Raw genomic sequence first — 14,071 nt, 5'->3', positions numbered from 1 at the left:
GAAAATCCTAGAACCTGACTACCACAACTCATGTGATTTGCCCTGTGTGGGCATATGTGATATGATTGGCCTTTGTGTAGGGTGTATATATAAGATGTTGATTGACCCATGTGTTGGGCAATCGTAGCCGAATAGTGACTTGATTATTCCATTCACAAAATAGAACGAGACGCGCGATATTTTATGCCGAATAGTGGCAGTACTTACATAATGGCTTTCGTGTGAGGGTTACTTGGTGTGCGGCATCCCGCTCAGGGTAGTTATGCACGAAGTGGTTCATTATGTAAGGGGAGGCATGTGGATGTACATGTTCGGCGTTGGGAAGTGATTGTGGTAGCCAGGGAAACTAGGTAAGACATAGATACGACGTGATTTTAGGGACACGCAAAAAAAGCCTTAATTAATATAATTATGGTAATATGTGGTTTAATGATATATCTTTAGATAGACGATTGTATATGGTTTTGCAGAAGGGTGGGTCAAACTAATTACTTGTGCAGAGACGACCCACTCTGTAATTGAGCTTGAAATGAGGTAAGTATGGAATATGCTTGGCTGGTTATAGTTTAGTTATAACCTAAGGCCCCTCGTGGAGGAACTAAATGCCTTTTTATTATGCGTATGGTTTGTTGTGTGGTTAGTAGGAAGTTAAGCCGCCTCAGTGGAGGAACTACCTGCCTTATTTATTGTACTTAAGGATGTTGTATTAGTCGTTAAAAGTTAAGGCGTCTCGGTGGAGGAACTAACTACCTTAAGGATTGTGTATGTATATGTATAATTATATGTTGTATTTTAGAGCTACTCACACCAGCATTTTTATAATGCTTTTTGCTTATCGGGTGTGTTCATTAAATGAACATAGTTGATAAGTTTTGACAGGTTTAGTGTTGAAGAAGATTGGTTGCTGCTTGTGGTTTGCGTTAGCGTTGCATCTCAGGATATGTTTTGTTTTCCCATGAGGTGATATAGATTTTCAGTCTAGACAATGTTTTTTGTATTTTCATTTGTAAATTTTTGTAATGAAGATGACTTTTGTTTAAGTTAAATTTTTTATTGGTTTTTAATTATCCGCATATTTAAACTGTTTATGGGTTTTTGGAAGTTGAGAGTGCGTCACACCTCGGAGATCGAAGAGTCGGGAACAAATATTGTTTTTCCGAATTCTGTCGAAATTCGGGGTGTGACATTTTCTCTCGTTTTGGTGTCCCCAAAGCTATCATCAATGATGGGGGTACACATTTTTGTAATAAAATTTTTGGGTTTTTAATGAAGAAATATGGAGTTACTCACAAGGTTGCTACTCCATATCACCCACAAACGAGTGGCCAAATGGAAGTCTCCAACAGAGAGATAAAATCTATTCGAGAAAACCGTCAGCCCATCAAGAAAGGATCGGTCTCTCCGCTTTATCGGATGCCTGCCGTGGGCATCTTGAACAACATTTAAGACACCTAGGGATGTCTCCTTACCGCATTGCTTTTGGAAAACCTTGTCATCCGCCGGTTGAACTTGAGCATTGTGCCCTTTGGGCCATCAAAAAGCCTCAATTACAATATCATCGGAGGGGGAGAAGTTTAAAACTGCAATTAAATGAGCTTGAGGAGATTCGGAGTGATGCTTATGATCTCTCGAAATCCTACAAAGCTAATATGAAAAGAGTGCACGACAAGCACATTTTTGGCGTAAGGATTTTAAAATTGGCCAAAAAGTTTTCGCATAAACCTGCAGATACACATTTTTCCCGGTAAATTGAAAACGGGATGGTTTGGTCCTTTCATGTGTCACCGTGAAACATTATGGGGCAATCTCTTTGCTTAATCCACAAGATAACACAACGAATTTCAAGTCAATGGACAACGCCTAAAACATTACCATTTAATTACGCCACCATATGTTGAAAGCGGACTCTTCTTCGAGGGATCCGATGTACAATGACTAGATGTTTCGTTTGCGTACTCAATCTTGTTTCTATAGAGGGTACGCCATTTTGGTAGTACCGGGCCATCTTCTATCTTATGATCTCCATAGTTCTTTGAAAGTGTGTGGTTGCAAGCGCCGAGAACCTTAGTCCACGTAAAAACTTTATTTCGTGAACCGAGTATAAATGTTTCGCAACACGAGCAAACGTGCTTTTCGTAAAACGATGGGTACCTAAAATTTCACCTCCTTCCTTCTCTTCCCTTTTCTACTCTCTACCTCGTGAACTTCAGCTAATCATTTGGTGTAACTCTCACTCATCACTTAATAAAGAATGGTCGTAGTATTTTTTTTGCTCGTGAAACGACATACGCGAAGGATGGGGTGGTGTATGCATTGTCAAACACCCTCCGTCTCCAGGCCCTAACTTCCTATCCGATACTAGCCGGTTTAAGGTATACTTTTGTCCGACACCACGAGGATAATCAGATAATCTTCGTCGCGCTGGCCTCCTCCTCCCAGGTTGGGATTCGTCTTGAGAATCTGATGTTAAAAGACTCGATTCGTCTTGAGAATCTGACGTTAAAAGACTTGATTCGTCTTGAGGATCTGACGTTAAAATACTCACATTGTAGATATGTTTATATTGTTGCCTTTTCCCTTTGCATTAAGTTTTGCACATGAGATTCGTGTCCAACCTCAGATGACGCATACTTGGAACACAAATGGGCAATGGATTCCACCAGACCAACCCTAGAATTGGTTACTTTGAGATCCCTTGGGGCGGTTTGAGGATAGTCGTATATAATAAGGGCAATTTTATTAGACCGTAGCGCGACGGTCCAGATGGTACCGATCCCCGCCCCCACCCCATAATACATAGAGGTAAAGCCACAGTTTGGCTGGATTGGGTTCGCTCCAGAGCCGACACGATAGTTTTCTATGAATTAGATGGTGACTCTTCTGGACATCCAGTGTTCTTCACGTATATCTCCCTTGTATATAAATAAAACCTTTGTTTATAAATAAAACACTCTCCTTCAAAAAAAAAAAAAAAAAAAAAACTCTGGGGACCTTTGAATGACTCATACAATTGGATAGCATTTTTCGTGCCGATCATTTCGATATCTCATTCATCCAATTCGGAGTCCAAACGAGTCGTGGGTAAGCGTTTAGTTTTTTAGGCTTAAATCGGGTTTTTGGCTTGATTTGGGCTTCGGAAAATTTTTGGCCCAACCAAAATATCGAAATCTCGGCCCCTTTAAACCCGACAAACCCGAGCACACGCGTCACCATTGCTCATTTCTTCTTCCCTAAATTCCGGATCTTGCCCCCTCTCGTTTAAGTCTCGCACGAGATAGGCCCACACTAAATCCAGGTCTCGCGCGAGACTGTTACAACTCCGACCACAATTCCCTTTCGTCAGCAAGTCCCATTTCTTCCCCTCATCATTAATCAATATCCAGCCTCTCCCTAAGACCAGTGATGGCCGGTAACAGGCGTATTTGTGTGGAGAAAGTTTTTGGAAATTTATTTGAAAACGGGATGTTTGCTCCATTCTTTGATAATGAAATCCACTCTAGAGGATGGGAGTACTTGTTATATGCTAATGGAGGGCTTTATTCCAAGTATTTGGTGATGAAATTCTACGATAATGGGAGCTTTAATAACGACCATTTTTGGGTTACCGTCGAGGGTGTGCGCCACGAAGTCACACCTGTTTTGCTCTCCGGGATCATGGGCATTCCTCTGGTCGACCACGTACTGACTCAGCAGCAGTCCGTGTACCCACGGACTTACGACCTAATGCTCGACACCCTAATCGAGGGAGAGTACAACATAGACAGAAAATGGGCGATATCGGCGTTGGTCGCGGCGGAAACCGGTTTGGCGTGACTCAATGGCCGGATCAACGCGTCATTGGCACCTCGAAGCCCCGGACATCAACAAGACCTTCCTCCACCTTCTCTGGATCCTCCAGGAGCGAAAGGGTAACTTCTGCATCGTTACCTTTTTTTTTATATTATTACACATGCCACTCTTAGATCAGCCCCTCTTGCTGTTCTGGTAACACAAGTTATGATTACCTTGGGTTTTCTATCTGCCACCCCGTTACTCCCTATACCACAATATGAGAATATGCTTGTCTTCAAGAAATGCATATTGGACCCTTGGGAACCCACATCACCAAGAGCTGCTGAGCACGCTAGCGTAGGCTCATCTCACCCACCCTACTTTGATGAGACTGCCATGAGTAAGATCACACACCCCATAGAGGCCTTACATGCTGTGAACAGTGGTTTGAGAGACATGTACACTCGCCAGGTATCGATGAGACGTACCTTGGGCGAGTTGAGGACAGATATGACCACTCGCCACGAAGTCGATAATGACAAAGATAGGCGTAATTCCGCAGAAATGAGAGCTTCCATGACTACATTTCGGGACCATATGCTTACTCGCCGGAACCGGTTCAATGAATGTTCATGGCGAGCCAACATCAGTTTCAGGCTCAGGTGATGGATACTCTGGGTGATATCCAGGAGCAGTTAGCCTCCATGGGAGCTCGTACTGCACGACGTCGTAGGACTCCTGGTTCTTCTTCTGCAGCCCCTGAGGATCATCAGTAGCTAGTTTATTTTTCCAGTCTTGTATAATATTTATGTCGATATTTGATTTACGTGTTTGCATTTCCAGCTTAATAGTAGGTTATTTCCTAAAAATTTCTGCCTGGATATATTAGTTATGTCTAATATTATATTATATAGGTAGGAACATATATAATAATATTAGTAATAATAATTTATATAGATGTCACACTTAATAGCAAATTTTACCATAAACTAACGTTTTATTAAACGGTCAGAAAACGGTCATGAAAACGCACAAAAAAACGGTCATGAAAACGCACAAAAAACGGTCATGAAAATGCACAAAAAAAAACGATCAGAAAACGGTCAGAAAACGGCAAAGTTCTTTCTATAAATAAGTTCAACACTTCCTCCACATTCACTCATTTCATATTCTTCCCTCTACACTTCTTATTCTAAAAAATCGTTTTTAGTCTGCTCCAAATTTCAAGCTTCATGGATGCACTAGAAAAGTTTGAGCAGCGGCAAATTGAATATGCTAATCAAGTCTTTATGCTTGTTTGTTCCATTATAGTAATGTTGTTAATGTGGCATATAGTTCTATCTAATATTTAGGTTTGTATTTCATTTCCCGTATCATTATGTTGTGTTTTCATACCGTTGTACGTTCTTACATCTTATTGTGATAGTATATCTACATTTTCCTTGTCCTTCTACTTACGCTATTTATTTAAAAAGGAGGGCACTCCTTGTCACATGCCTCATTCTTCTCATCCACATTACATCCACTTTTGCGCATATCTTAGAAGACACACGTGGTCTAACTACCCTGTGACACCTCGATCCGTATCTTTTACATTTTCGGATTGGTGCCTATTTATAACAAGGATAGACACCTCAAAAATCTAACTTCCCTTTTTCCAAAGTTTTTTTCACCACTCCTTTAATGGCCCTCACTCGAAGTTTCGTGCCCGAGCAAAATTTTATAGAAAATTTCCAAAATGGTCTTTTTCATCCCTTTTTTGACATAGAAATATCACGTCGAGGATGGCACCCTCTTTTACATCATAAGCAAGCTTTTTATTCCAGAGAATTGGTCTTGTTGTTCTATAAAAGCAGTTATTTCCAAAACGGGCAATTCCTTGTCCGTGCTAACGGATGCTAGCGAGAATTGACTAGGAAATCATCTTTGAGGTACTTCAAATTCCTATTACAAACCAAGGAGTACACCTTCAGGATTCACCTTTCGACAATATCAGGCATCTGATGTTTGCAACTATCCTTCACGGCGAATACAACCGGAAAAACCGTATTGTTTATCAGCGATCTTTGCAAAAGAACCAATTATCTGTGATCCAATGGGTAGCTCATAATGTGCTCGGCACGTCTAAGACTTCCGAAATAACCAAACCCCTCCTCCATCTACTCTGGGTCTTACAGAGTAACTGCAATGATTTTTGCATTATTAAATTTCTCTGTAACGCGATCGCACGTGCTAGGAAAAAGGCAGCTCCTTTACTAACCATTGTGACACTTATCATGATACGTTGTGGTTTTTATAGTACTTCTCCTCATACACCTCTTCAAACAGCTAACATTTTTACCATTCACTCAGTATGTAGGAACGGATTCTGGAACCCCGACATTGCAAAGAACCATGTCGGTGTAGAAACCGACGAAGATTGTTCCGCTGACAACATCTTCACTGAAAATGCATTATGCAACGTATTTAATCCCATGGAAGGGCTTCGTTTAATGCAACAAGGACTGATGACGTTATTCAAACGTCAGAATATTATCATCACCAGTCTTCTTGAATTTCAGGACCTGTGGACAATAAACGAAGAGGAACAAGCACAATTCTTGCACAGCTACAACCAGTTCTTGGCAAATCACACTCTCATAATGGAGAACCACGCCAAGATTTACCAGACAGAAAGTGAAATGTTGCACGGATTGACAGCATAGAAAATCTTATAAATGGATCCCTCCCACAAAAGGATCCTCGCCGTTACTTGGGCCCATGAAACCATTTAAATTTTGCAATTTTATATTATTTGTCATTTTCTTTTTAGTTTTTAATTTTCCTATGGTAAATTGTTTTTACTTAATTATTCTCATCATACTTTAATATTTGTTTATCCTTGTGTAAACAGGTCACATTTTTTTCACACATCTTCTATAATGGAAGCTCCAAAGATGATTCCAGAACAATCTTTCCATTCGTTGCTGAATTCTCCTACATATGAACATCTTTTCAGAGACTACATCACTCAAGTTGGTTGGAACTCTCTTATTTTACACCCGGAGCAGACATACTCCCCAGGTTCGGCAACTTACTTTTATGATCACATGGAAGATCTACCAGCTGTCCAGGGTTTCCCTTTGAATGGCTTTACACTCCGTATTGGTAACACCCAACGCTCTTTTTACGAGCCAACTGTTGCTATGGCCCTAGAACTTCCTCCTCTTCAGCCATACCTCCCCATTCAATACATGATAGAGAATGACTTTAATGACTATTCTAGGGAAGATTTTGCTGCCCGGTATGGCGATGGCATTGCCTACGTCAGTGAACGTGCCGAAGCTGGCCGATGGCCAGACTTCACTATTCTACTAGCCAGTATGACCATGAATGTTGGAACTGCCATGTTATTTATTCTTCTAAACATCATGGGGGATTGGCATTTTTCCACTGCATCAAAGTCAGCGTGTAAGACATTTCATGCATTGGCCCAGCAACATACCGCCTTTGACATTACAGACCTAGTAATTGAGAATCTTAAGAAGGCTCAGTCTTTTCGGCAGCACTATATCACCCTGCCAGTTATAGCATGTAGGATAGTGAGGACGTACTTCCCGCAGTTTGCGGCCACCTTTCAAGACTGGGTAACGGTCGACTCTATGTGTCCAACAAACAAGATAATTCGTTCTTTGCGATTTAGGACATGGCGACGCCCTGCAAGGTATCTAAAGAAAGTTCGTTCTTTCCCTAATGATGATAAAATGATAGCTCATCTAGACAATGCAAAAAAGAGGAAGTGGAGCGAAGTCTGGAGAGCTATTATAGATTGGTGTGATGCAAAGGAATGGCATTTCTACAGGGACGAAGCAAGGATGGACTATCCCCCAGTTCAAGGTTGGGACAATGTGAGTTGATGCATGTACATATTTGTTTTATGTTTTGATGTGAAATAAATAAATAACCTAACAAAGATTGTGTGCTTCTACAATTGTGCTTCTACTTTTATCAGTATAATATATAGTGTGTTACAATAAATTTGTGGAAGATGTCACTATATTTTTGCTCAAAGCCCCGGGTATACTCTTTCTTCCTCTTAACACTTTGAGGACCACGATTAATGCATTTGTTTGGGGGGGTGGTGAGAACATTTTGCAAAAATTAGGCATGCATAGTTGTATATAGTTTACTTAATGTCTAAATAAACGTATTTAGTGACAAATTCTCGTTTCCCTTTCTTTGATGAAAAATATTTAGAAATCTCACCCTAGCATCAGAATTAGGACTTGTTCTTAGAAACTTAATTTAATATGTATGCAATAGTGTTTACATCTTTTCATGAGCATTCATGCACTGACTATCATTAAATGTACACAGCTGTAAGTTTTTGGGACCCACGGTTAGACAACTTAGTTTCCATATCCTGTAAGAATCTAACCAAAAGCCTCAAAATGTGTGATATATGAGTAATGACACAGAGGAGTAGTTCTTCCAAATAGAGAAGTTCACACGTCTACTTACTTGATCTACCCAAATTCTAGGCGAGAATTTAGGCCTTTTTTGGATCGATATAGCCAAAAATTCATACCTGTAACTTGCAGCACCGCTTCTTCCCCGACCTTCTTCTTCCCCGACCTTCTTCTTCCCCCGCAACTTGCAGCACCGCTTGTGCTGCCCACACCCTCGCCACCACCCACCGCCTCTCAAAACCCCTCTGCCGCACCTCCACCAGCACCCACCGCCTCTCAAAATTCCATCCACCGCCTCTGCCGCACCTTCTTCTCCCCTTCTCTGCCGCACCACTGGTGCTGCACCACCCACCGCCTCTCAAAATCCCGACCCTCCACCAGCACCTTCTCTCTCTCCTCGCACCCTCCACCAGCACCGAAAAAATTCCATCCACCGCACAGATCTGCCTCTGCACCACTCGCGCGGCACCACCACCGTCCACCCCCTACTGCCACCACCATCTTCAAATGCATTTCTCACGTCGCCCAACACCCCACTGCCCACTGCCACCGTAATCCAACACCACCTCGTCCACCACACAGCACCACCACTACACCACCACCATCCTTTATCTTTTCCCCAATCCCACCACCGCCATTTTCTTCACCACTGTTCGCCGCACCTTTGGCACACCACCATCTCTAATTCCCTAATCTATTCTCACATCCCACCACCACCATCTCTTACCTTCGTCTTCGCCGCTATAAAACCCCAGACCGCGACTCTCCGCCATAAGGCCCAACCACTACCTCCCGTGAACTGTTTTTGGGTTAGTTTGGGAGTAGGAAATGACTTGTATTAGGTTTGTTAGGTTTGGGTTGGTTTGGTGAACTCATTTGTTTGGTTTTGTGGTTGTCGGAGATAAACTTTTTAGGTTGGTACCTTGTTCTCTTTGGAAGGGTTTTGGTTTAGGTTTTGTTTGTTGGTTAAATGAGGTTTGGGGTTTGTAGTCTTGCCGGCGAGGATTTGGGATTGGGATTTGCTTTTTGGGGTTTTGTGTGATTGGATTTGGTTTTGGCCGACTTATCGGCTGAGGTTTGGGATATGAGAAAGAAGAATGTTGTTTCTTCTAGTTCTATTGCCCCGCCTCTTAAGAAACGTGTTCATTGCCCTTTCCGAGATCGTCATGGATGCACTAATGGGGTAAGCGGTAATGGTTTTACTATTCCCTACTTTCTCACGCATTTTGATAAACAACACGTAGGTTGTCAGTTGAGTATTGATAGGGTACGGGATGAACTTAAGGATGATTGTGATTTGTATTTGTTATTGGAGAATTCTTTAAAGTCTATTGACAAATGGATGTGTGGTCGTTGTCTTGGTATCCACGCACTTGGTATACCGTGTCGTCATCCAGATGTTATCATATCACCACCTGTTTTGATGGAGAACGGGGAATCCCCATGTTTCATTGTGGGCATACCACAGCCGCCTCCTAAGCCCGGCACTATAGATCTTGCATCCACGACACACAGAGGGGTGGTGGTGATACCCCTGACCCGCTTGTTGTTCCTTCTTCTCTTAATGAGAAATTACTGGATGATGCATTTCGTATACCTTTCCGAACCGTGAAAAGTATACCACGTGCTTGTCGATTGGCTTTTTCTGGTGCACTGAAATCGGCTATCTGGGATATTACAACTGATCCTAGTTCAGTTATGCCTTGGGTTCGTCTCCTCCTTTTGCCACGTTGCACCCTGCAAGTTTTTCGACCACAGAATCGTCAGGAATGTCGTTCTGGAACTAGGAAAAACTTTCAGCAAAAACAGATTCTCCATGCTTTGACGACATGGAATGAGCCTAGCGGGATGTTTCGTCTTTTAGAGTCTGTCATAGAGCCTCCTTCATTCCAACCAACTCGGAAATCTGCCTCCACTCAGAATGTGCGTCAATGCCTACAGAAAGTTGCTGATGGACATTTTGCTGCGTTGATTAAAGTGTTATCATCATCGGGGAGTTGCATCTAATACTGCGGAGACTATATGTGCATTAGAGGAGAAGCACCCAATGCGACAACCACCTGTAAGACCGACTATTCCCTTTGCTGAGCCCCCTTTAGTGGTAGAGAGAGACGGCCTATTGTCATGTATTAGGTCATTTCCGAAAGGTACTTCTTGTGGTCGGGATGGTCTTCGAGCTCAGCATTTGTTGGATGCCATGAGGGGGCGCAGCAGACTATATCGTCGATTTGCTAGATGCATTGACCCCGTGGTGAATCTTTGGTTCTGTGGTCGATGTCCACAGCCGTTAGCAGAATTCATTGCGAGTGCTCCGCTTACTCCGCTTCTCAAGCCGGATAATAGTATTCGTCCTATAGCCGTGGGGATGGTTTGGCGTCGTTTGGTCTCCAAGATTGCGATGAGAGGAGTTTCCAAAGATGTGGTAGGATACTTACAAGATTTTCAATATGGGGTTGGTGTTTTACGGTAGAAGACGAAGCGATTTTGCACCTGGTCAACCGCGATAGTGTATGCTAACGATGATAGTACCTCTCTTTCGATCTTTGCTTGTAGATTTTCAGAACGCTTTTAACATGGTTGATCGGACTACCATGTTGAGAGAGGTTCGTATCCGTTGCCCGACTATTGCCCCCTTGGGTTGAGTACTTGTATTGTCAACCCGCGAGGTTATATATGGGGATGGCTACATATGGTCGAAACTCTTGGGGTCAAAGGCGACCTTTGGGTCCCCTTCTCTTGACCGGTGTTGCATCCCCGATTCTCGCGGATCCAGTCCGGTTGTCGGTTGATGCTCTACACGGGCTTGGTATCTAGATGATGGGACTCGATCGGAGAAACGAGCAGTGGCGACGGCTTTGGGTATGATACTGGGGAAAGGACCTTCTTACGGGGCCGGTTCTTAATGTGGCTAAAACTGAGATATTTTGGCCATCATTTGGATCCACGACGCCCACTCTTGGTCTCTTTCCTTCAGATTTATCTCGCCCTCGCCAGGAGTCGATTGCTTGGAGGTGCGGTCAAGATCGATTCATCCTTTGTCATGGGCCTTGCTCGCAAGCGTGTTGAAAAGGTTGTGACTTTGATGGACCGTTTAGCTAGTTTGGAAGATCCACAGTGTGAGTTAGCTCTCTTACGTGCTTGTGCTGGGCTCTCTAAGTTGGTCTTTATGATTCGCACTTGTCCACCATCCCTTTTTAGAGGCTGACCAAGACTTTTGATCGGCATCTCCGCAGTGTTCTGCAGGGTATTGTGGTTTCTGATGGTCCTTGCTTCGGTGATTTGCAGTGGCGTTTATCGACACTCCCAGTACGTCTTGGTGGGCTAGGTATTTATTGTGCCACTGATGTCTCTACTTTTGCTTTTGTGGCCTCTCGTTGTCAGACTTCTGAGCTTCAGAACCACATTCTTCGGAGTTGTGGGCCAGTGCCTTTGGATGAGATTCTTGATGTTGCTAGCAGTGCATTGAGTATGTGTCTGCCCGATTTTGACCTCAGTTCTATGGCTGTGAATGCTACCGTCCCCTCAAAACCACAAAAAGTTTTGGCGGAAGCATTCTATGGTAAGATTGTTGCTGGTCTTGAGAGGGAGTTTGTGTTATCTGCTCGTCAGAAAGCAGTCATTGGATGCTTGCAGTCCGAACACGCAAAGGATTTTCTACTTGCTATTCCGATGGAGGGACTTGGACAGCATATGTCGCCGGTGGAGTATCGTTCTATTCTCCGGTACCGTCTCATGATTCCTTTGTACTCTGATGGTGGTCTATGCCCTGTTTGCAAAAAGAGTAGACTAGATGCTTTCGGGGACCATGCAGCACATTGCAGACATTTTCCAGGTTTCAAATACCGACATGATCATGTCAGAGATATTTTATGTGATGCATTCTGGAGGGCTGGGGTACAAGTGAAAAAGGAGGCTCCCGTTAATTTTCTCAATCGATCCGAATGAGGGAAGATCTACACTTCGCCCATGGATGTATTGATCTACGGTTGGTGCGAGGGGAGACATGCGTGTGTTGATGTAACTGGAGCCTCTCCGTTGGTAGGGCTTGGGAATGGAGTCTTTGAGGTGGGAGAAGCAGCTAAGAGAGCAGCGGCAGGGAAGATAGAGAAGCATGAGGAAGCTTGTATAGCTAACCAACATTGTTTCATTCCGTTTAGTTTTGACACTTTTCGGTTTCTTGGAACAACAATCGGTTGAGCTTCTCAAGAGACTTCGAAGGTTATGGACGATAACATTATGACAATTTGGTTCCAACGAGTTTGTGTTTAGAAGGATAGGATTTGCTATTCAGAAAGGACTTGCGGCGCATCTTGTTGCACGCTTGTCCTAATTATTTGTAATCCTCGTTATCATTATCAATAAAATTTCCACATAAAAAAAAAAAAAAAAAAAAAAATTACCACTAATCGTTCCACTGAACCTTTCATTAATCCTTTATACTTCACCAAAAAAAAATCATTACCCATCTATTAACCACAAATAAATAAGCCTACCTAGATGATGAGTACGAGAAATAGGATGAAGTGCAGAAAAATGAAGAGAAAAACCTTGTCACAAATCAAAATCAGTTACCTGTTTCAGAAGAAAAGAAAAAAAAAAAAATAGAAATATGTTTCCAAAAATCAAAAGAAATATCAAGGTTAGAATTCCCCCCAAAAAACTCAAATCAAAAGGGAATACAAAAGCTTGAAAAATCCAAGTATGGAAACCCATGTTAGAAGCAGGAAAGAAAATAAGGATTCTCTAGTATAAATATCTCGAAGACCTTATTCTCTCATACTTATCATTTTTGAATTTTCCATTCTAGTTTCTTCTACACTACCTCCTAAGCCCCATAACACCTAATAAAGACCTCTAGCTCAATTAGGAGTAGGATAGTGTGATAATAAGTAATAGTTGTAACTTCGACCTCGCCCTCCTCATTTGCCATTGAGTATGTGAGGAAACGTGCCCCCGCTGATTTGGAGATAGCAGAACTTGGGTGGAAAAATAAGAGAGAAATTGTGTTTCGGACACATACCTATGAGAACCTATTTAAGAACGCTTATCCAAAGGATCCGTAAACGGCCCCGCCGTACATTTCATTATAAGATCTTTGCATGCATGCTCATACGTAGATGTTTTGATTATTGTATGTATATTAACTTGAAATTGAAAAGAATTAAATCTTTTTTCCCCGCTAGTGAGATGTCTAGATACCGAGATTAATTAAGGAAACAAGCCTTTGTTCTTGAAGTCGTTGTAGTATAAACGAAGTTTGTGAGTATCTTCTCTGGAAAATTCTCACGAGGCTATAACTCGTCCACTAGGGAATTCCTAGTGGTTCAAGGCCTTGTTGTATATGGTCAATGCAACCGCACTCTGCGAAATGAGATTTAGCTTAGGACAACACATTTTTGACCACCCTTTGCTTGAGGACAAGCAAAATGCTGTTTGGGGGTGGTGTGATAAGCACCCAAAACTGTAATATTAAACCCCAAGAGACATAGCATTTTGGTCGATTATGTGTTTAATAATTATGTAATAATTATATTTTCGTAATTTTGCAGGTTTCCACATTTAAAAGGAATATAATGATAAAGCATGCATCGAAGTATGGGAATACTGGAATATTTGAAGTTTCCCACTCAACCCCAGTGAATCCCAACAGAGCCTAACTAGAGCTGAAGTTTCCAAAAGAACAAAACCAGTGCAGAACGAGTCCACATATAAAGAAGCAGCAAACTTCCAAAGCTCAAATCAGATAAATCGGGGTGCCGACGTTGGCTAGTGAACTGCCAGAGCGACCAAGGAGACAAACTCTACGCAAAGACAGAAAGTTGTAAAAACACCAAAATAGGCGCCGCCACTGG

Source organism: Coptis chinensis, chromosome 4 (genome assembly GCF_015680905.1).
Source record: "Coptis chinensis isolate HL-2020 chromosome 4, ASM1568090v1, whole genome shotgun sequence".
NCBI lineage: Eukaryota > Viridiplantae > Streptophyta > Magnoliopsida > Ranunculales > Ranunculaceae > Coptis > Coptis chinensis.
The sequence above is the reverse complement of the archived record's forward strand: the minus strand, read 5'-3'. Positions refer to the sequence as shown.